The sequence below is a fragment of the Apodemus sylvaticus genome, chromosome 2 (genome assembly GCF_947179515.1).
Source record: "Apodemus sylvaticus chromosome 2, mApoSyl1.1, whole genome shotgun sequence".
In the NCBI taxonomy this organism is placed as follows: Eukaryota; Metazoa; Chordata; class Mammalia; order Rodentia; family Muridae; genus Apodemus; species Apodemus sylvaticus.
In genome coordinates, this window is record NC_067473.1 from 187,894,570 (window position 1) to 187,916,398 (window position 21,829).

At 40.9% G+C, this 21,829-nt stretch overlaps 1 pseudogene; it reads right to left on the reverse strand.

Moving 5' to 3' along the window:
• Positions 1-5,271: 5,271 nt before the first annotated feature.
• LOC127679445 (neurotrophin receptor-interacting factor 2-like) lies at positions 5,272-19,845 on the reverse strand (annotated as a pseudogene).
• Positions 19,846-21,829: the final 1,984 nt, after the last annotated feature.

Genomic DNA, 21,829 nt, shown 5'->3' on the forward strand with positions numbered 1-21,829 from the left:
ATTTTCTACAATGCTGGCTCAACTGGTGGTAAACATATAGAATAGTGCAAATTGATTCATTCTTATCTCCCTGTTCAAAGCTCGAGTACAAGTGGATCAAGGACCTCCACATAAAACCAGATCCATTGATCTAATAGAAGAGAAAGTGGGGGAAAGCCTTGAACACATGGTCACATGGGAAAATTTCTGAACAGAACACCAATGGCTTATGCTCTAAGATCAAGAATTGGCAAATGGGACCTCATAAAATTGCAAAGCTTTTGTAAAGCAATGGACACTGTCAATAGCACAAAACAGCAACCAACAGATTGGGAAAATGTCTTTACTAATCCTACATCTGATAAAGGGCTAATATCCAATATATACAAAGAACTCAAGAACTAAGACCCCAGAGAACTAAATAACCCTATTAAATAGTGTGGAGCTGAGCTAAACAGAGAATTCCAAACTGAGTAAAATCAAGTGGCTGAGAAGCATCTAAAGACATATTCAACATCTGAAGTCATCAGCAATGACAATCAAAACAACCCTGACATTCCACCTCACACCTGTCAGAATTTCTAAGATCAAAAACTCAGGTGTTGGCAAGGACTTGGAGACAGAGGAATACTCCTCCATTGCTGGTTGGATTGCAAGCTGTTACAACCACTCTGGAAATCAGTTTAGTGATTCCTCAGAAAATTGAATATAGTACTATCTGAGAACCCAGCTATACCACTCTTGGGCATATACCCAGAAGATGCTAGAACATGTAATAAGGACACATGCTACACTATAGTCATAGAAGCCATATTTACAATAGGCAGAAGCTGGAATCAACTTAAATGTCTCTCAAAAGAGGAACAGATACAGAAAATGTGGTACATTTACACAATGGTATTCTACTCAGCTATTAAAAAACAATGACTTCATGAAATCACCAGGCAAATAGCTAGAACTTGATAATATCATCTTGATTGAAGCTACCCACTCACAAAAGAATACACACAGTATGTACTTACTGATAAGTGGATATGAACCCAAAAGTTTGGAATACCCAAGATACAATTCACAGTCCATATGAAGCTTAAGAAGGAAGACGGAAGTGTGGGTGCTTCAGTGCTTCTTAGAGGGGGGAACAAAATACTCTCAGGAGGAAATAAGGAGACAAAGTTTGGAAGGGAGACTCAAGGAAAGCCCATCGAGAGACTGCCCCAAATGGGAATCCATCCCATGTCCAGTTGCCAGACCTGGATGCTGTTTTAGATGTCAGGAAGTTCTTGCTGACACAAGCCTGATATGGCTGACTCCTGAGAGGTTGTGCCAGAGCCTGACAAGTACAAAGGCAAAAGCTCACAGTCAACCATTGGACTGAGCACAGTGTACTTGATGGAGGAGTTGGAGAAGGGACTGAAGGAGCTGAGGGGGTTTTCAGTCCCATGGAGGGATCAATAGTATCAACAGGCCAGATTACCCGGAGCTCCCAGTGATTGGACCACAAACCAAAGAATACATATGCAGGGACCCATGACACTGGTCACATATGTGGCAGAGGATGGCCTTGTGGAACATCAGTGGGAGGAGTGACCCTTGGGCCTTAGGGGTTTCAATGTCCCAGTGTAGGGGAATGCCAGAGTGGGAAGATGGAAGTGGGTGGGTGGGTGAGGGAGCACCTTTATAGAGGCAGGAGGAGGGGGAATGAGATAAGGGTTTTCTGAAGGGGAGACCTGGAAAGGGGAAAATATTTGAAATGTAAATAAAGACAATATCCAAACAACAACAACAACAACAACAACAACAAAACATTAAAAACAGAATCTTTTGTCTTGTTGCTTTTAAAAAAATGTATCGTTCGACCTGGCTGTGGTGTGTCATGCCTTTGGCCCCAGCACTCATTAAACAGGTGAACTCTCTGATTTGAATGATAGTCTGGTCTCTGTATTGAGAGTTCCAGGACATCTAGGGCTACTAGATGTCCATTTTTTAAAAAATTATTTATTTCATGCATGAGCACATTGTATCTGTTTTCAGACACACCAGAAGAGGGCATTCCATTACAGATCTTTCTGAGCCACCATGTAGTTGCTGGGAATTGAACTCAGGACCTCTGCAAGAATAGTCAATGTTCTTAACTACTCATCAATCTCTCCAGCCTACATTCCTCTTTTTACAAAACCAAACCAATGCAAACCAATGCATTGCTGAGTAATCACGTGAATGTTTAAATATTTAAGAATAATCATTTACTCATTCTACTTTCATTCTTTTGTGATTCATGGGCAAATTTACTTTAAACTGGAAGGACAATTTTATATGTGATGCTTTTGAAACACAATTATATGATTTGGAATTTTCATAAAACAGATCGGCAACTACAAAAGTTGGTCCAAGTGGATGTATATCTCAGTAAGATATACATCAAGAAACTAATGGTATATTTATCTCTACCCTTTCAGTGTTTCTATCAATGTTATTTATTCTGAAGAACAACTTTTTCACATTCATGTATAAATTATTCATCCTCATCTCCTTGTAATATCTTTTTTTTCCATTTTAGAACTATGTGGCATAAAGAACTATTGGAATTGATCACTTTTCATTGGACTAGTTTATGAGATCACAGATTGACATTGTAACATGACATTGAAAAATAGTACCTAGGTTTTTTTCTACAATGAGTTTGCTAGTACTCAATGTGAGTATAGTAGTTCCTAAAAGTACTCTTCACTGATTACATGTATAGAATTTTTGTCCAGTGAAAAATTTTGTTGTGACCTAAAAGGTTAGATGATTTGCTAGAAACTTTTCCTATTAATTTATGTGGTTTTATACTGACTGGATTTTAGAAGTGTATGACAAGGAAGTAATACCTCCATTTGAAGGATTTCTTACCTTTATGAATTTGAGCTTTTCTGCAGTATTAGAGTATGGATTCTTTGATTCTCTATGATATGAGAATTCTGGATGTAGTGTATTCCATGTGGTGACACTTATGATAATTCTTTCTTGAATGATTTCTCTGGTGCCTAATAAGTGCTTGAGTGACTTTCCACACTCAAGGCAGTCATAGTGTTTCTCTTCCATATGAATTCTCTAAAGAGCAACAAAGTGAGAACTCCAACTGGGGCATTTCCCAGTTTGATCCCACTCATCAGGCTTTACTTTAGGATGAATTCCCTGTTGTCAAATGAAGTCAGAGGTTTGACAGAAAGATTTCTTAAAGCAATGACACTCATAAGATGTCTTAAAATCCTACTTTCTTTTTTCCCTATTCTTGAAAATAGATTATTTTCTCACATAATATATTTGTACTACTGTTTCCCCATTATTGACTCCTCCCAGTTAAACCCACCTCCTATCCTGTCCCAATCTCTGCATTCTGTCTATTAGAAAAGAACATGTTTCTAAGTTAATAATGAGCCCATCCTCAGCTCTGCAGCAGAATACCTGTAGCAACCTTCCCTAACCACCCCCATTCTCATCTCCTGTGACTTCCAGAGATGATCTTCTTCCAACTTCTGTCCTCCCCACTCGTTACTTTTACCCAGTTCCCAACCCCAGCAGGCCCCTTCTACTAACTCAGGGGCCACTCCTAAGAAGGCAAAGGTAGGCTGACAGATCCACACCTCTCCTTCTGATCCCCCAGATCCAACGCCCCCAGTGTCATTCCCAACTGTGTTGCAGAAAACCTGCTACAGTCTACCCTTCCTCTCTAATCCCATCCCCAAGAGGTCTTCTCCCCCATCTTCCTTTCCCAAACTCATCCCATAATCCTAACATCAAATAATAGTAGGAATTCACTAGGAACATATCTTCCAAGGGGGCCAGGGAAACATGTAAGCCAGCTGAAGACTTTCATCACCCCTCCTTCCCTCCAAATTCAACCCTCCAGTCTTATCCCTAGGTTTATAACAGAACATTGGCTTCAGCATTCCTATCTCCCACCTCACCCACATCTCCAGTGGATTTCACAGACCATCTCTTTCTAGCCTCCATTCCCTGACTTGTTGCTTTATTTCAGCCCCCAAAACAGGTTGTTATCCCCTGCTTATACACAGACTAGTCCTGCTGGAGAAGCAGGTAGGCTCGCTGTAGATCTTTCCCTCTTCTTCTGCCCCTCTCTCACCTCTAGCACATACCAGAACATTTGGCATGTCCTTTCTTCACCATCTCCCCCCATTTCAAGGAGATGAAATTCTGGTTAAAATCTCTGGTCTCAGCACTCCTAGGAACATCCTCTTCAGGGTCCTAGCCCAAGTGTCAGTTCCCCAAATCCAGAAATACATTGTACTTAGGACACTCAATAAACACAATTATCAGATCTAAAGAATATTTCCTACCAGGCAACACACAGGCTTTGTTGGTATAGAATAACAACAACAAAGAATATTAAAGCTGCAAGAGAAAAAGAACAAGTGACACATAAGGCAGACCTATTAGAATCATACCTGACTTTTCTATGGAGGCAGTAAAAGCCAGAAGGACTTGGACAGATGTGCTGTAGACTCTAAGTACCACAGATGCCAGTCCAGACAACTATATCCAGCAAAACTTTCAATCACCATAGACTGAAAAACATATGTTCCTAAATAAAACAGTATTTAAACAATATCTACAAAACCAACCCTACAGAAGGTGATATAAAGAAAACTCCAACCATAGGAGGTTAATTACACTGAAGAAATCACAAAACTTAAAGAAACACATATACTCCTTACCACCACCATTAACAACAATCACCTGTCAATAATATCTGTCAGCACCAATAGTTTCAATTACCCAATAAAAAGGCACAAACTAGCTGGGTAGTGGTGGTGGACATCTTTAATTCCAGCATAAGGGAAACAGAGGAAGGTGGATCTCTGTGAGTTCCAGGCTAGCTGGGTCTATAGAGAAAGTTCCAGGACAGCCATGTATACACAGAGGAACCCTGTTTCAAAAACAAAAACAAAACAAACAAAAAAGACACAGACAAAATAGTTACAAAACCAGGATCCATTATTCTGCTGCATCCAAGAAAAACACCTCAACATTAAGCATAGGTGTTGACTCAGGGTAAAGGATTGGGAAAGATATTGAAGAAAATAGACCTAAGAAGTAAGCTGGTGTCACCATTTTAATATCTAAAAAATAGATTTCAAGGCAATCTAATCAGAAGAGAAAGGTAAGAACAGTAAATACTATACTCATCAAAGGAAAAATGCACCAATGGGACATTTCAATTCTTTTTTTTTATTCGATATATTCTTTATTAACATTTCAAATGATTTCCCCTTTCCTGGATCCCCTCTCTCCAAAAGTCCCATAAGCCCTCTTCCCTCCCCCTGTTCCCCAATCCACCCATTCCTACTTCCCTGTCCTTGTATTCCCATACACTGCTGCACTGAGCCTTTCCAGGAATAGGGGCCTATCCTTCCTTCTTCTTGGGCATCATTTGATATGTGAATTATGTCTTGGGCATTACAAATTTCTAGGCTAATATCCACTTATCAGTGAGTGCATACCATGTGTGTACTTTTGTGATTGGGTTACCTCGCTTAGGATGATATTCTCTAGCTCCATCCATTTGTCTAAGAATTTTATGAATTCATTGTTTTTAATGGATGAATAGTACTCCATTGTGTATCCATATCACATTTTCTGTATCCATTCCTCCGTTGAGGGACATCTGGGTTCTTTCCAGCTTCTGGCCATTATAAATAGGGCTGCTATGAACATAGTGGAGCATGCATCCATATTATTACATGCTGGGGAATCCTCTGGGTATATTATGCCCAAGAGTGGTATAGCGGGGTCCTCTGGTAGTATCATGCCCAGTTTTCTGAGGAACTGCCAGACTGATTTCCAGAGTGGTTGTACCAGCTTGCAACCCCACCAGCAGTGGAGGAATGTTCCTCTTTCTCACATCCTTACCATCACCTGCCATCTCCTGAGTGATTTTTTTGTTGTTGTTTTTGTTTTTTGTTTTTGTTTTTTTTTTGAGACAAGGTTTCTCTGTATAGCCCTGGCTGTCCTGGAACTCACTCTGTAGACCAGGCTGGCCTCGAACTCAGAAATCCACCCACCTCTGCCTCCCAAGTGCTGAGATTACAGGCATGTGCCACCAGGCCCGGCCTCCTGAGTTTTTGATCTAAGACATTCTAACTGGTTTGAGGTGAAATCTCGGGGTTGTTTTGATTTGCATTTCCCTGATGACTAAGGATGTTGAACATTTCTTTAGGAGATTCTCCATCATTTGATATTACTCCATCATTACTCAAGTGAAAATTCTTTGTTTAGCTCTGTTCCCCATTTTTAATGGGTTATTTGGCTCTCTGGAGTCTACTTTCTTGAGTTCTTTGTATATCTTGGATATAAGGCCTCTGTAAGATATAGGGTTGGTAAAGATCTTTTCCCAATTTTTTGGTTGCCTTTTTGTCCTTTGACAATGTCCTTTGCCTTATAGAAAGGCACAAAGGCTATGATTTGGGCTGCTTCTTGAACTTTATCCCATGTGTTTTCTGATGTACAATAAGGCTTGAGCTCTGTGTGAATGCCTTCCCACACTTGGTGCACACAAAAGGTCGCTCCCCAGTATGAGTTCTCACATGCCTGGTGAGGTGGGAACTCTGGCGGAAAGCTTTCCCACAGTGCTGACATTGGTAGGGCTTAGCTCCAGTATGAGTTCTCAGGTGCTGAGAGATGGCTGAGCGGTCACTGAAGGCCCTCCCATACTCTGAACACTCAAATGGTCTCTCTCCACTATGAACTCTAAGATGCTGTGTGAGGGAAGAGCTCTGAATAAATGCTTTCCCACAGGCCATACACATGTAAGGCCGCTCTCCAGTGTGGATCTTCTTATAGGCAGAGAAATTCTTAGCATTTTGGAAAATTTTACCACATTCACTGCATCGGCAAACTTGGCTCCCCTTGTGAATGTTTATGAAGAATATCTGCTGAGCATGCTGGCTGATGGCTTTCCCACAATTGTTGGCTCTCCTTAGCTTTCCCACTTCAGAACCCTTATAGTAAGCTTTTATATAGGGACCACATTTTATGGAAACATTGATTTCCCTGCCTTTTCCTCTTTCAGAGATCTTTAGGTGATTTTTTATATAGGGATTTTTTGGAAGTGCTAAGTTCCCTGACTCTTTCCCCTTTAGAACCCTTCTGGTGAGGTTTTACATGTTTCAATGAATTCCTGCTTCCTTGGACTTTATCTTCTTCATAGTGTTTCTGGTGAATTTTTACAGGTAAAGCATGTGTCAAGATACTGTTGTCCCCGGCTCTTCCTGCCCCAGACCCCATCTGGTGATTTTGTACAGAGGAACCTTGGAACATGGATTCATTACTTGTCCCAACTTTATGCCATTCATGGCCTTTCTGGTCAATCTTTGTAGGTGCATCAGGTACCATGGCATTGCTACTGTCCCTTAATCTACCCTCTTCAGAGCCAGTGGCTTTCTGGTAAAAAATTTCAGGCACAGTAAGTGTAATTAGATCTCTGCTGGTCTGAGCTTTTCCCTGCTCAGAACGCTGTTGGTGGTTTTTTATAAAGGAACCATGTGTCATTGGATTGCTGCCACTCTTAACTTGCCACTCCACAGAGTCCTTCTGCTGATTTCTTATGAGTAAACCTTGTGTCATGGAAATGGTGTTTGTCCTGCCTTTCCCCTTTCCAGTGCTCTTCTGCTTAACTTTTACATGCTTTCTAGGAAGAACGTCATTGAGTGAGCGCTGGCTTTTGTGAAGACTAGTTTGGTCCTGAGACTTGGAGCTTTCAGAGAGCTTCTTCTGACGGTGGCCTTTTTCCTGTAGAAGCCCCACTTGATTTGATTCTATGGTGTGCATTTCTTGGACCCCATCTTGTGAGATACTTTCAAAGACAGTGGACTGAGTACAGTTCCTTGAGAGATCTTTAAGGTTTGGGTCATGAATTGGTTTTACTACAGGAATGGGAGAATCTGGAGTTAACTCTCTGTTTTTCAGTGTAGTCTCCCACCCTGAAAGAAACCAAAAGATATACATATTGCAGTTACAAGTGCCAGAGTGACAGTATTAAGAAATAAGGTTACATCTTCTCAAACAGTCATTTAGTCTAGGGAGTGACAAGCTGTGAAGCAGCAAAACCAGGAGCTTTCTCATTCCCGCAGCAAACTAAACCTGAGGCTTCCTGTGTGCTCAAGGCACTCTACTAACACAGGGTCACAGTTTCAGAAAAAGATCATGAACAGAGCAAGAGACTCTTGAGAACACAGCCAGTTCTGACACTGGGTAGAGAAAAACTGAGAGATCCAAGGACCCTGTGGCTTTCTAATTGTAGGAGTGGCCTTACCCATAGATACCAAGTTGCCCGAGGTCTCTAGCATCACATCATGATACTTGGTCCTCTGCATCAGACCTGGTAGCTGCCATTCCTCCTGACTGAAGTCTATAGTCACATCCTGGAAAGGCACCGGCTCCTGTAATGTTATAAAAGTTTGATGCTTGCCAATATGGATAGAAGAAAACCTACTGGGACATTCTACCACACAGAGGGATTTCTTTGCTTTGGAGGTTTACTCAAAGACAATGACTTTTTTGACCCTGAATAAGATCCACAGTGTATTTCTCCAAACTAAGGTCTGGGTCCCAAGATGGTAGGCAGAGCTCCTGATTAACAAAGAGCTACAAGTGCAATAAGCATGCTACACTTATCATACTAGCATCTGTATTAAGCTTGCTTTGTAAGGACAACATCCCTCAAAGTACCTTTTCCCTCTGGAAACAAGAAACAGCCTTGTCCCGTAGTGTAAAACCTACAATGTTAAAAGACAGGTCTGACCTATGTATAATATTCACCTATGCCATATCATTTTCTTATGAGCAGCTAAGGATTCTCAAAGGAAGACTCTTCCATCTCACCACCATGCCTGGATCTGGGAGGTATATTATGCAGATGTAGCGGAGCCTACCTTAGAAGGAACAGAATACAGAGCAATGAGTATGGGATTAGTTTCTTCCCATTCCCAGGTAGCAGCCTTTCCTGAAGCCTAGCCCACATTGCCCATTACATAAGAACCAACAATTCTAATCACATACCTGAACCAATATGAACCACTCGTAAGGAAAAGAGCCATATACACACTAATATCCCTAATACCATACACATAATACATACTAATGCCATATACACACCATTATCCTGGCTGACAGGGCTAATCCTATTGCATACCCATTATCTAGTTCTGAGACTGATCTGAGCCTATGCTGTTTTATTCCTAATTCCCCAATTAAGTGTCTCCAAAGGACAAGAGCTCACTCATTCTAACTAGGATACAATGTAGTCCTTACAAACTACCAGTGATTCTTCTGGTTCTTATGTCCCTCAGTCTTGATTCTTGGACTCCTACTGTTTGCTTTCTCTATGCCCATCATAATGTCAGGAGGGTTACCCCTCACACTTGGGTTTTTCAGAATTCCACTTAGACCCAAGAACTCAGAAAGTTAAAATGACCTATCTCCCATGAAGCCTTGGCAAGGCTCAGTGTAGAAAGGACATCTCAGGGGTGGTCCCTTAAAGGAAGCTGGGACCAATGGAACAAAAGGTTCTTGCTTACCTCAGGTGGTACAGTAACTGGTAAGATGGCCACATCCTTCCTCTTCTCCTTTAGTTGATCAGTAGCCTCACTAGAACAGGCAAGCTGAGCTGAAAAAGATGCCATATAAAGAGTTAATGAGGTGGTAGCCCTCAGGCAGACAGAACAACCAGACCCACAACCCATGACCTATGCATACCTATGCCCCTTGATGGTCTATGTTGACCTCTTTAACAGTAACCAATTTCCATATCTGGATGGGCCCAGTGTGTTACTCTGCATGGACCACTTGGGGACTAGTGTCTCTATAGTTACTATAGAAACCTTTTATTGTCTCCCCACTCCAGCATCTGTCCCAGGATCTGGCTTCTGAAGCAAAGGCCTTTTCCTTAGTGGTAAAGTCTGTTTTTAATCTCCAAGCCCTTATTATGCTTGTGTGGTTCCCCCTTTGCTGCCCTGGCGAATAGAGGGTCTTCCTTTGGTAACAGAATATGTACCCATTTTGTGCTTCTGATCATATTAAACATCCCTAGCCAGTACTACCAGCCCTTTCAAGGATTCTTTCAGGTCTAGCCTTCCTCATGTGTCTACACATGCTCTATGGGTTATTACCATGTTGATTCTACTCCAGCTAGGATGGGGACAAATGACATACCCAGCCTGCGCCACCATGCAATCCCTTTACTTTCATGGACTCTGGTAGACATGGGAGACTATACACTTTGAGAGCAAATGAAGCTTTTGCTGGAACATTTAACAAAGAGAAATTCTGTTTGGAAGCCTTAATGGCAATGAAGAGAGCTGAAGGCATCCAAATGAAATGAAATGGATGAGTTGAAGCTCTTATTGAAACCCTAGGCAGAGGTGTGCCTAGAGTTAGAGCATCCTGGAACTCTTCCAGTAAGGTTCCCTTTTTCCTAGAGCCACTTTAGAGCTTTTTTGGTGTTTTTAAGTACAGTATACGTGCACGTGTGTTTGGGAACATGCAGAAGCTAGATAAGGATGTCTGGTGCCCTAATCCATCATTCTTTACTATGCCCATTTGAGACAGTGTCTCTGACTGAACTTGTAGCCAGACTGGAGGTCAAGAAACTCAAATGACCTTCCTGTCTTTAACCACTATAATAGTATGGTTAAGCACACATGACCATAACCCAGTTTGTTTGTTTGTTTGTTTTTTAATGTAGCTTCTTGGGGGAGATGAAATCCAGTTAACTGTCATAAACTGCCTCACTCCCCAAATCCTGGGTATAAAAGCCAGAATGCTGTGACATTCCTGGGTGATAGCCCCAGTCCATTTTTATTTTGAGACAGGATCATGATAAATTGTTCACACTGACGTTGATCTCATTTGTAGCTCAGGGAGGCCTGTAACTGGTGACTTGACTTGGCCTCTTGAGTATCTTACATTATAGGCCTACCATATCAAATCTGCTAAAATATATTGAAGTTTCAGAGATGAGAGCTCTGGCATCAGCCTCACTGGCTTTAAATCAAGATGTTAACAGTTTTGGTTATAATCTTTTTGGATATAGGAAAAACTCATTCTTTGCCTTTTCAACTTCTACAGGCTACACAAGATTCTTGGCTAATGTGTCATTGAGACAGACATCCTGCTTCTTTTCTTCACTGTACTTGTCATAGTAGGTTTCAGTGACAGAAGAAGCCTCATAAACTCCACCTGTATCCTGACCACTTCACCACCTTCACACTATCATATGTGTATTCAATTGTTACCTCCCATCCTTTCTGAAGACTCACAGGCTCAGTCAATTCTCAGGTCCTCCTGCAGTTAAGACTTCATTCATAGCTCCTTCAAAGAACTAGAAGGGTAGCTATGTGACAGGGAGCCCAAAAGGATAAAGACGGGGGTTGGGGAACATTGCATCTGTAAGCTTCCACTGAAGCCCATGGAAGGTTTTTGTTCAGGTGAACATACTTCAGGTTTCTAACCTGATAACATGGAAGATACAGATGTTTGTGATCTGGAATGGGAACATCCTCAGTCATCCCAGCACTCCTCATTCCCTCACAAAGCCTTCACAGAGATGTTTGTCACCTCACCCTTCTAGGACACTCATCATCGTGCCTCACCCTTCCAGGACACTTACCATCATCCTTAGACACTGAGGTCATATTCTCCAACAAAGCCACAGCTGCTCTACAATCTTCTGGGTGCTGTGACTCTACCCACACCCGAAACTTCTCAGGCAGTACATTCAGGAACTGCTCAAGCACCAGCAACTCTAGGATCTGCTTCTTTGAACGTGTATTGGGCTGCAGCCACTGGTGACACAGCTTACGAAGCCAGGACACAGCCTTCTGGGGACCAGCTGACTCCTCATGTCGGAACTTTTGGCACAAAGCTTCAGTGTCAGTAAAACACTTGCTTGGCTGTTGAGTTGGCTTGAGGTTACCTGGGTTCAAGTCTTCCCCAGTTTCTGGATAGAGAGATTGAATCAGGGCATTTCGGGGACCAGCCATATCCTTGTTCAATGTAAGGACCTCAACAACCTTGATCTTCATCAGAGGACTCTCAGCAGGAAAGGAATTTATTCCAGGGTCCAGAGAAGGCCCAAAACATTCTAAAAATCAAAACCAGAGCAAAAGCTAGGCAATGTGGCACATTCTTATAATCACTGTTCTTGGGAGGCAGGGGCAAGAGGGGATCACTCTTAAAAGTCTAGTCTGATCTACATATTGAGTTATAGGCTAATTAGTGTCACAAAGACAGAGTCATCTAAAAAACATACATAAAACCAGGCTGAGTATGTAGCCGAGCTGGTAGTGAATTACATAGCACATCCCCAGAAATTCATTAAAACTAGTCACTGTGATACATGCCTGTAACCCCAGCACATAGGAGATAGAGGCAAGAGGATCAGATGTTTAAGGTCAAGCCTGGCCACACAGTAAGGTTAAGTCCAGCCTTAGATATGTGAGACCCAGTTTCATTCACATGTTTTAAGAAACACAAATACTGTTTTATTAAGTACATAAGGAACTGGCTCATTCTTATATTTAAAAAGTACTATCATCAATTACATGCATTGCAGAGTACCTGTATGGATTTCCTCCCTTTCTATCCTTCTTTTATATAGATTTTTAAACTTGTCTTTTATTTTACATATCATTGGTTGTTTGTATTTTGTCTAAAAAATAAAATAAAATTCATGTAGAATTTTTGTCCCTTTCCATTTTGATTTTTCTTTCTTTGCCTAGGTCCTAGCCCTAAAGGATTCCTCAATCACTGAGGTGTTCCTAGGACCCATACTCTTTTGAGATAGGGCAGCCACCCCAGGGTAGCAGGGGAGGACTTTAAACTTTTGATATTCTTCTTACCTCCTGAACACAGGAACCCATGATCGTACCTGGTTTATGTGGTACTGCGGATTCATTTGAAGGCCTTGTGCATGCTGGGTAAACACTTTGCTAACTGAGGTACATCTGCAGTCCTTCTCTTTGCTTTTTACTTGAAGACAAGTAATTGCCCAGACTGGCCTTGAACCTGGCTTAGCTTTCTGAGTAGCTGGGATTATTGGCCTAAAACACAAGGGCTATTTGTCTTGCTTTATTTTTTTTTAAACTTCTTCAGAGGGATGTCTCCCCTTCATCACCCACAATGTTTGCTTCAAAGCTCTGTTCATTGGTTTAGCAATGTATTGCAGGGTTTCCAGTGACCCTAGATTTTAAGTGTGGATGCTTATTCACTGTAATCCCTTTTAATTGTGTAATTTCTCATTCTAGACAATTTAGGAGTTAAAACTGATGATTTCCCCAGAGAATACATCCAAAGAGTCCTTGCCCATATGAGTCCTCTGATACAGAATCCAATGAGGACTCCTACTGAAGCCTTCCACATTGTTGTACTCATAGGGATCCCTGCCAGGGGTTTCTTTAATGCCCAGTGGCTTCGTAGTAGCAACTGCATTCTTGAAACTATCCATTGTATAACTGTGATACCAAATAAGAGAGCTACACATGAAAATGCTTCTATATCATACACATTCTCATGGCTGTACAATTTTCAGATGCTATTATTTAGTGTAAGATAATTGTATTTTTCTCAGGGGTGAGGTTGGGGCTCTAATGCAAGGGCTCTCAAGGTAAAACTAACTTACTTAGGTCAAAGTTATTCCTGCTCCAATACTTTTGAGATTTCTTCCCTTAGAGGAGTTCTCAGATACTGGAAATTTTTACAAAAGAGTCCCACTCATGTTCTTACAGATTAATATCCTGTTTTAGTCATCTAACAGTTAAGATGGTCCAAGCTAAGCTAAAATTGGGTTTTCTCAAACTAAACATATTTACTGTACACCTTTTTTTATATCACTCCCACCCTAAATATCTCAGAGAGAAAAATGCATAAAAGACAAGAGTAAATGTGTTCTTGAACAAAAATCAATAGTACTAGACTAGGCTCGATCCAAAATACATGATCACTCTAGATTCTAGACCCTCAACAAATTGATAAGGCCCTCTGAATCTGTAGTGAAATTCCTTCATTTTCCACACATATGTATTCTAACATTTTGTATGAGTACTTCTTTCATTCTTTGCATGTTTGCTCAAGCATGTGGACATCCTCAGGCTATACCACTGCATACCACAGCATCTCTCTGTGGTAACTACATGCACATTGTGTATAGAAAAGCATACAAGCAAAACCACATATACACAAAGGAAAAAATAAGCATTTTGGAGGGTTCTCCTTTGATTACGACTTACTCACTTTCTCCTTTATTTCTTGATAGAGTCTCACTATGCTACCTTGGTATTCTCGAATTCCTAAGAGATCAGTCTTCTTCTACCTCTCAAGTGCTTTGATTTAAGTTATATGCCACCATGCCTGGCCAATAGTATCTTTTATGCATTGCTTCTAATGATTAAGTCTAGTTAATTTTCAAGTGCCCCACTTTAGGTATATACATGTGGCTATGCTTTTTGAATAGCCACAGAATGATAAATGAATACATGAGTACAATCTAATTTATTTTCCCATATTGCCTTCACAGGATCTTATTCAACTCAAAGCTTTCTTGAGGATAAATAACATTTGTCTTAGAATTTAACCATTTTTGTATATTACCTCATCAACTACATTCTGTGTTGTCATTCTAGCTGGAGAAGCTTGTAAGCTTAGTTGTGAGAAAGAATTTGAACTTTGGATCCAATATAACTTTTGTACATTAATAAGAGGCATTGCACACTACTGTTGGGACACTAGTGAAGATGTGGGTTTTTTTTTTTCAGTTAAAAGTAATATATGACATTCTAAAAATCTCATATTTTTATTTGCTACCTGGACCTCTTAAAGTTCAAACAAGCAATTGGCTCAGCAAACCTCCTTGGATGTGTCTTTGTTCCCTTTTCATCTATGATCTATTGACAGGATAAGTAGAGACTTGGTACAGTTTAAATCCAACTTTCAAGGTAAATATTATTAGGTAGTTCTTCACATGATTAGTGTAAAGTTTTATCTAACATTATGTCATTATATAGAGAAAAAGAAAACCACAGTTCTACTGCTTAAAATAGTTTATGCCTTTAACACCTTTAAAATAAGCTATTTTCAAAAATTCAGCTTAAGATTCTCTTGCAATATACAACATGGCTGGGGATGTATGCAGCCCAGAGGCAGAGTACTTGCATAGCACATACAAGACTCTGGGCTCAGTCTTCAGCACCACAAAGAGTGCTTGTAGTAAGCATGCAGATTATGAACAACAGCCACAGGAAATCCCTTCAAGGCTTCCTTCACCCACAGGATTTCTCAGCAGCTCTTTGGTTCAGTTTATCTACTTACTTAGATCCACTGAGTCTACCTCTGAGTCAAACACACTCTTTAATTCTCCCCAAACCTGCTACTATTCTCTCACTAGAGGCATCATCATTTCAACTGTAGAGACTACTGGTGCTTGCTTCCTTTCATCATCTGTATCCTGCTACAGTTCTTTGTTCACAAACCAACCAGAGTGAGCTGTGAAAAGCCATGTCACACCAGTCCTCAACAATAAAAGTCAAACCACCCCCACAGTTGATGTGGCCAGGTGCCTTCTGTTAACGTAACCTGCACATTCTTGTATTTTGGTTTCCTACTCCTAGCAACAAAAATTTCCTATTTCCATCATATAGGAATGATTTTTCATTCATCAGAAAGCACTAGATGAATATTTACTCATTCAGATGAATGTTGATGTGAAACGAAGCAAAATCTAATAGTATCATGCTCATCAAAACCTGTACATTTCCTACATGCCAGGAAGATACCCACTCTTTCCTTTCAGAATCATGTTTTGGATATGATGATGGAACTATGTAATTGTCCAAAGCAAAGAAAAAAGTTAACAACACCCATAGACCCATATGTTTGAATACTTGGTGTCAGTTGGCTGAACTGTTTAGTAGGATTACAAGTTGTGGCCTTGCTGGATAAGGTGTGTTCACTGGGGGTGTTTCAGAGCTCATGCCAGCCCCAGTTAGCTCTCTTACTCTGCCTTCTGCTTGTGAATCAGACATATACTTTCAGTTACTGCTGCAGTGTCATGCTACCCACTATGATGGTCATGGACTAGCCTTTCCCCTTTACAGGTCAGGAGAAAGTTTAAGTAAACCCCTAATTACATGGACCTACAGGATTTGGAGCTTGCCTTGCTTAGTTTTGATTAGGCCCAGTATTTCCTCACTTTCCCTCTTCTGATGTGGAAATATATATTCTGTGCCATTGTATATTAGAAGAATGTAACTTGCTTTTTTGCATTTTAATGGGGTTACAATTAAAGAGACTGCTTTGAGTCTCAGAAGAGACTTTGAACTTGTGTGAGTGCAGTGCCCTCAGAAGACAGAACAAGGCATCATGTAACTCCTGAGACTGAAGTTACAGATGGTTCTATGCTGCCATGTGACTGCTAGGGCTCTGCAAGCACAGCCAATGCTCTAACCACTGAAAAATCTCTTCGACCCCAAGGCTGTAAACTTTTAAAGGGTTGAGACTGTGAAAGTCTATGGGGACTTTTGAAGTTGGACTGAATACATACTACCATGGGCTTATGGGGCCAGCAAGAGGATTGTGGTGATTTGAATGAGAATGGCCCTCCAGGCTAATATATTTGAATGCCTGGTTTCCAGTTGGTGGAACAGTTTAGAAAAGTAGGTGTTGCCCTGTTGGAGGAGCTGTGTCACTGGGGTTGAGTTTTGAGGTTTCAAAAGTCCATGCCATTCCCAGTTAGCTTGAGTTCCCTAGCTGCTTCTGCCTTGTGAATTAGGAAGTAAGCTCTTAGCTACTGCTTCAGCACCATGCCTACCTGCCTGTTGACATGCTTCTCACCATGATGGTTACCAGTTACCTACTGAAATACACCCAATATCTTGGTCATGGTATATCTTCCAAGCAAAAGAAAAGTAATCAAAGCATCAATGTTAAGAGTATTTAGCAGCATGCACGCTCATAAGAACAACCATGCAAGGATTAACCAGAGCAGGTAATAGCAACAATTAAGTCCAATCAAATTTAATGTACATTCTAACATCTTCTCTTAACTAATCTAGGCAAAATGGTCTTTATCTGGAGGATTAAAAGACATATAAGATCTCTTGTTTTGTTTGTTTAAGACGGTTTCTATGTATTGTCCTGGCTGTCCTGGAACTTGTTCTGTACATAAACTGTCTTTAAACTCACAGCTGTTTTACAGATGGGATTAAAGGTGTGTGCTACCACTACCTGGCTAAGATTATTTTTTTAAACTACAAGGAATTTAGAAATGTATTAAAGTTCATTAAAATACACTAAAATGTGTCGCATTATGGCATGTACCCAGAAAATGAAAAAAAAAAAAGTCAACAAAGCACAAAAACACAGAAGAGGCTTCTGTACTATGACAATAGTAGTTTGGTCTACAGAAAGATGCCATTTCCAACAAACAGAAGAAGAATGAATTTGAATTTTGGGGAGGCTCAAAGATTTTATGCCTACTATATATAAAGTGAAAACAGATAAACAGAATAATAACAAAGAAGGTTAAAAATGCTTGAGACAATCTGCCTAAGTGCTTAAAAATAACAACAAAAATAACTTAGAAAAAAACCCAGGAGCTAGTGTGGTGGCACACATTTGTAATTATAGAACTTCTAAGACAAAAGGATGATCGGGAATTCATATCCTTAGTTAATTAATAGGCTGGAGGCAAGCCTGAACTACCTAAGACCTTATCTCAAAACAAAACAAAAATATAAAACAACAAAACCCCCAACCCAAACCCCACCACCACTACACACAAACCTCATCCCTAAATAAAGACTGAAGCTGAGGATGATAGTTCAAGTGGTAGCAGGTCTGTTCTGCTTATCAGGTGAAAGGCCTGGGCTTAATCACTAACATCATGAAAAAATGACTATATACTTATACTTACTACAACATGCCACCTGGATTCTCATACTGTTTAGAACACATTAGTTTCAGAATAACCAGAATATTCATCCCTTTTGTAAACTCCCATATGCCTGGCTCTTACCTGGAAGAGTATCTTGAGGAATTTCTCTCTGCATTGGCCAGCAGTCTTCTGCTTCTTCTAACTGAGGTATCACATTTGGCTTGGAAAATTGATTCTCTGCTCAACAGAAACGAGACAGGGCTTGGAGGTCTGCTTAGAGAAATGCTGTCTTGCTGCAATATTCTATATCCTCCTTCCCCCATGCTGTGACATGATGACTTCAGGTCTTGGGCAGTGACAACTATATATCCATTCCTTTTGTTGGAATTTGTGGTTTCCTTGACAACAAAGGTGCCATAAAGTAAAAATGGAGGTTGGTCAACTGGAGGACATTCTGGGAAAGTGTTTGCTTCCTGCTAAATTTGACAGTTGAGAAAGAACGGGTCAGGACTATCAACTTTTCTTTCTGCTTAAACATAGACACAAAGCTTGGAGCCACAGCTATGAAATAACTAGAGAGGACAGAAGTCTTCCTAAGAACCACAAAGGAATTGCAATTTTTGATGATATCCCTGAGCTGCTGGATACTAACATATTATGTTTGACGTGCCATAAAAATTGTAGGCACCTGTCACTACAGCTACAAACATCTCTTATATTCAAGGACCTTTATGTATTGCTTGGATGAAATTTCTGAAGTCATACAAAAAAGGTGCCTTTTTCCTATCAAGCTCTACACTACCTTAACACTTCTCTGGTTTCTCTAGCCTAAGCCCAAACACAAACAGTTCAGAGGTAGCACACATTCAGAGTTGGGGTGGGGGCAGGTAGAGTCAAGACTGGCATTAAACTTCCAATCTTTCTCCACCTCTGAAGTGCTGGAATTAAAAGCATGCTCCACCCACCCAAACAGATCGTTATTAAAGTGGAGGCTGGCTTACCCACTGAAATTATGTTTCTGTAGATCTCCATCATGATTTCCCTGTACAGACACTTCTGTTGGAGATCTAGCTGTGCCCACTCTTCCTTGGTAAATCTTAGTGATACATCTTCAAGCTTCACAGATTCCTAAAAGCCACAAGATGCAGTTCAGGCATGGGTTTTCTCTTCCGCAGTGACAGAAAAACAGAAAGGTTGAGCAAGATGACCCAGTTACAATATATTTATCTCAAGTTCCTTTGTCTGAATCCTTGTGCAAATTGATCTGATAGTAATAGGGGACAAGTGAGACCTGTGGTGTGAAAATCTGTTTATTTCTCACTAGCCAGAGTATAGGACTATTGGCTCCCATCTATACCTCTTTTATTGTTTTTTAATTGTCACTTCCTTAAAGTAGCTGCTGAAAACTAAACATGAGCCTCTTATCTTCTTACACCCATCAGTTTCTTTCACCAGACCCCCCAGCTTAAAAAAAAAAAAATTGAAAAGGACTGGTGAGATGGCTCAGTAGGTAAAGGTGCCTGCTACCAAGCCTGAGTTTGATTGATCTCTAGGACTCATATGTTGGAAGAAGGGTAGCGATCCAGAAAAGTGTCCCCTGTCCTCTACAAGCAGGCAGAGGCACACATGTGCATACCCACACACAAAACAAATATAATAGAAGTGATTTTTGTTTTTTAATTGAAATGCCTTAATCTAGCTTGCCAGTTCAGGTTCAGAAATCAGTTTGTTTGTTTCTTTTATTCTAACCACTCTTTTGGGCAGTCCTTCAACTGCTCTGGGAACTCTAGAGTATTTGACAACAAACATCTAATCACTAGCTGGTCCCTGAGCAGACTCAAAGCTGAAAAGAAGCCTTTACTCACATGGGGCCAGGTTGTTGGAAGCGTGGAAGCCATACTATCCTCACTGTTATCTTGCGGGAGTGGGCAGAATGCTTGATGAACCTGAAGGTGGATGAGGGGGGCACTAAGGAATGTGCTCAGTGGCTCCCCCATTTCTGCCCATATCCAACCCTCAGAAGGACATGACCAGTCCACCCCAAAATTGCAAAGTGCACAGTGAGTCCTCTCCCCAGCTCCTGTAAGCTTACAAGACAGGTTCCCCGCTAGCAGAGGACGGCTGATGTCCTCCAATCCAGAATGCAGTTGGCTTTCTTTCTTTCTTTCTTTCTTTCTTTCTTTCTTTCTTTCTTTCTTTCTTTCTTTCTTTCTTTCTTTCTTTCTTTCTCTCTCTTTCTCTCTCTCTTTCCTTTCTTTCTTTCTAAAATTGAAGAAATATATAGAGAAACACGTTAAAATAGATAATTTTCATGGAAAATTAAAGAGTAAAATGGCAGACATAAAAAATTGCTAAATTAATTGAAAAAGGAAGTAGAAACATTTTATGGTAGAATTGAAAATCTACGTGGAAAATATTTCTGATAAAATTGTAGAAAAATATAGAATAACATGTTAAAATTGAAGATTAACATGGAAAATTACACAGATAAAATGGTAGGCATAAAAATATTTCTAAGTAGATTGAAAGTGGAATTATAAACATTTTCTGATAAAATTGACGATTTACATGCGGTTGGTTTTCTTAAAGTGTGTTTCCCATCTAGAAAGCGATCTCTCCTCAGGATTCGGACCCACGACTACACACCTTCTCCCAGTTCCGTAGAAGTGGAGTCACTAACGAAGCCGACACTGGGCTCCAGAGGCTGCAAATAAAAGATGGGTGCTGTTCCCGATGGACTTTCACACAGCAGAGTGCCGTGGAAAGACACAATGGCACTCGCCTGTCTGTCTCATCCCTAATTACGTAGGCTCGCTGGTCTGGACTACAACTCCCAGACGCCTCCGCGGTCGTTGAGCGGAGGCAATCCGGCAGCGTCGGTCCTCTTGGCAGGCTAAGCCGAAGTCCGTAGGAGTTTGATATTGACTGCTAAAAAACTAGGATGAAACCTTGGAAGGAGGATACTAAGATGCTGAGCACCAGTACCTCTGTGGATAGAGACCGAAGCTAGGAGGAAGTTGAACTCACTAACAGGAGGAAATGAAATTGGTGAAACCAAAGCAGGGAATGGGCAAGGGGGTGGGCCGGAAGTCGGCTGAGGGATGCGTTCCGCATAAGGAAGGCAGAAGGAGGGGGATGGAGAGAAGGGACAGCTCAACTCCTGTAGAGGGGAGGGACCCGGATGGGGGATAGTGGGTCGGAGGAAAGAGAAGACAAAGTCATTTAACCGAGTTTTCTGAGGAGAAGGAATAAAGGATGCAAACGTGCTGTAGTTTCACGGGTGCCCTTAAAGGGATAGGAAGAAAGGACTAAACTGTAGAAGCAGAAAGCCATTAGCTTTGGAATTAAAAGTTTACTCGTTTCTAGGAGAGGACAGGCGTTTGCAACCAGATATGTAGAGTGGGCAGGGTTGTCTGGTCTTAGAATGTTTAGGTGGGAAGTGTGGAGACCTGGTGGAATTGAAGTATATGGTAGGCTACATTAATGTCTCCAGTTTTCCCCAGCAGAGGAAGGGATGTAGTGAGAATTCTGAAATTTTGGTTTCTTGAAAAAACAAAACAAATATTATAAGAAGGTGCTTTTGTTTAGATCCCAGGTATAGGGACCTGGAGCTGCTTTGGACTGCCTACTTTGGAAGTAGACTCAGGCTCAGCTGACCATGACTTGCCTTGTGCTCTAGAAGAATCATGGTTCTGTCTACAACAGATAGTTTTTGTGATTGTGTTATATTTGGAATTCTGGGAACTTTTCAGAGGGTATATAAATGTTAGGGCCCGATAGGGTGGGGGCTGGGGTGGGCCAGTTGTTGGCTGTATAGGGAGGAGGTTGTTTGTGATTTGTTAGTAGCTGAGGAGAAAAGAAAAGAAGAAAATCAGATTCAGGGATTTTTCCTAATTCCTCTCTCCCCTCTATTCTTGTTTCTTT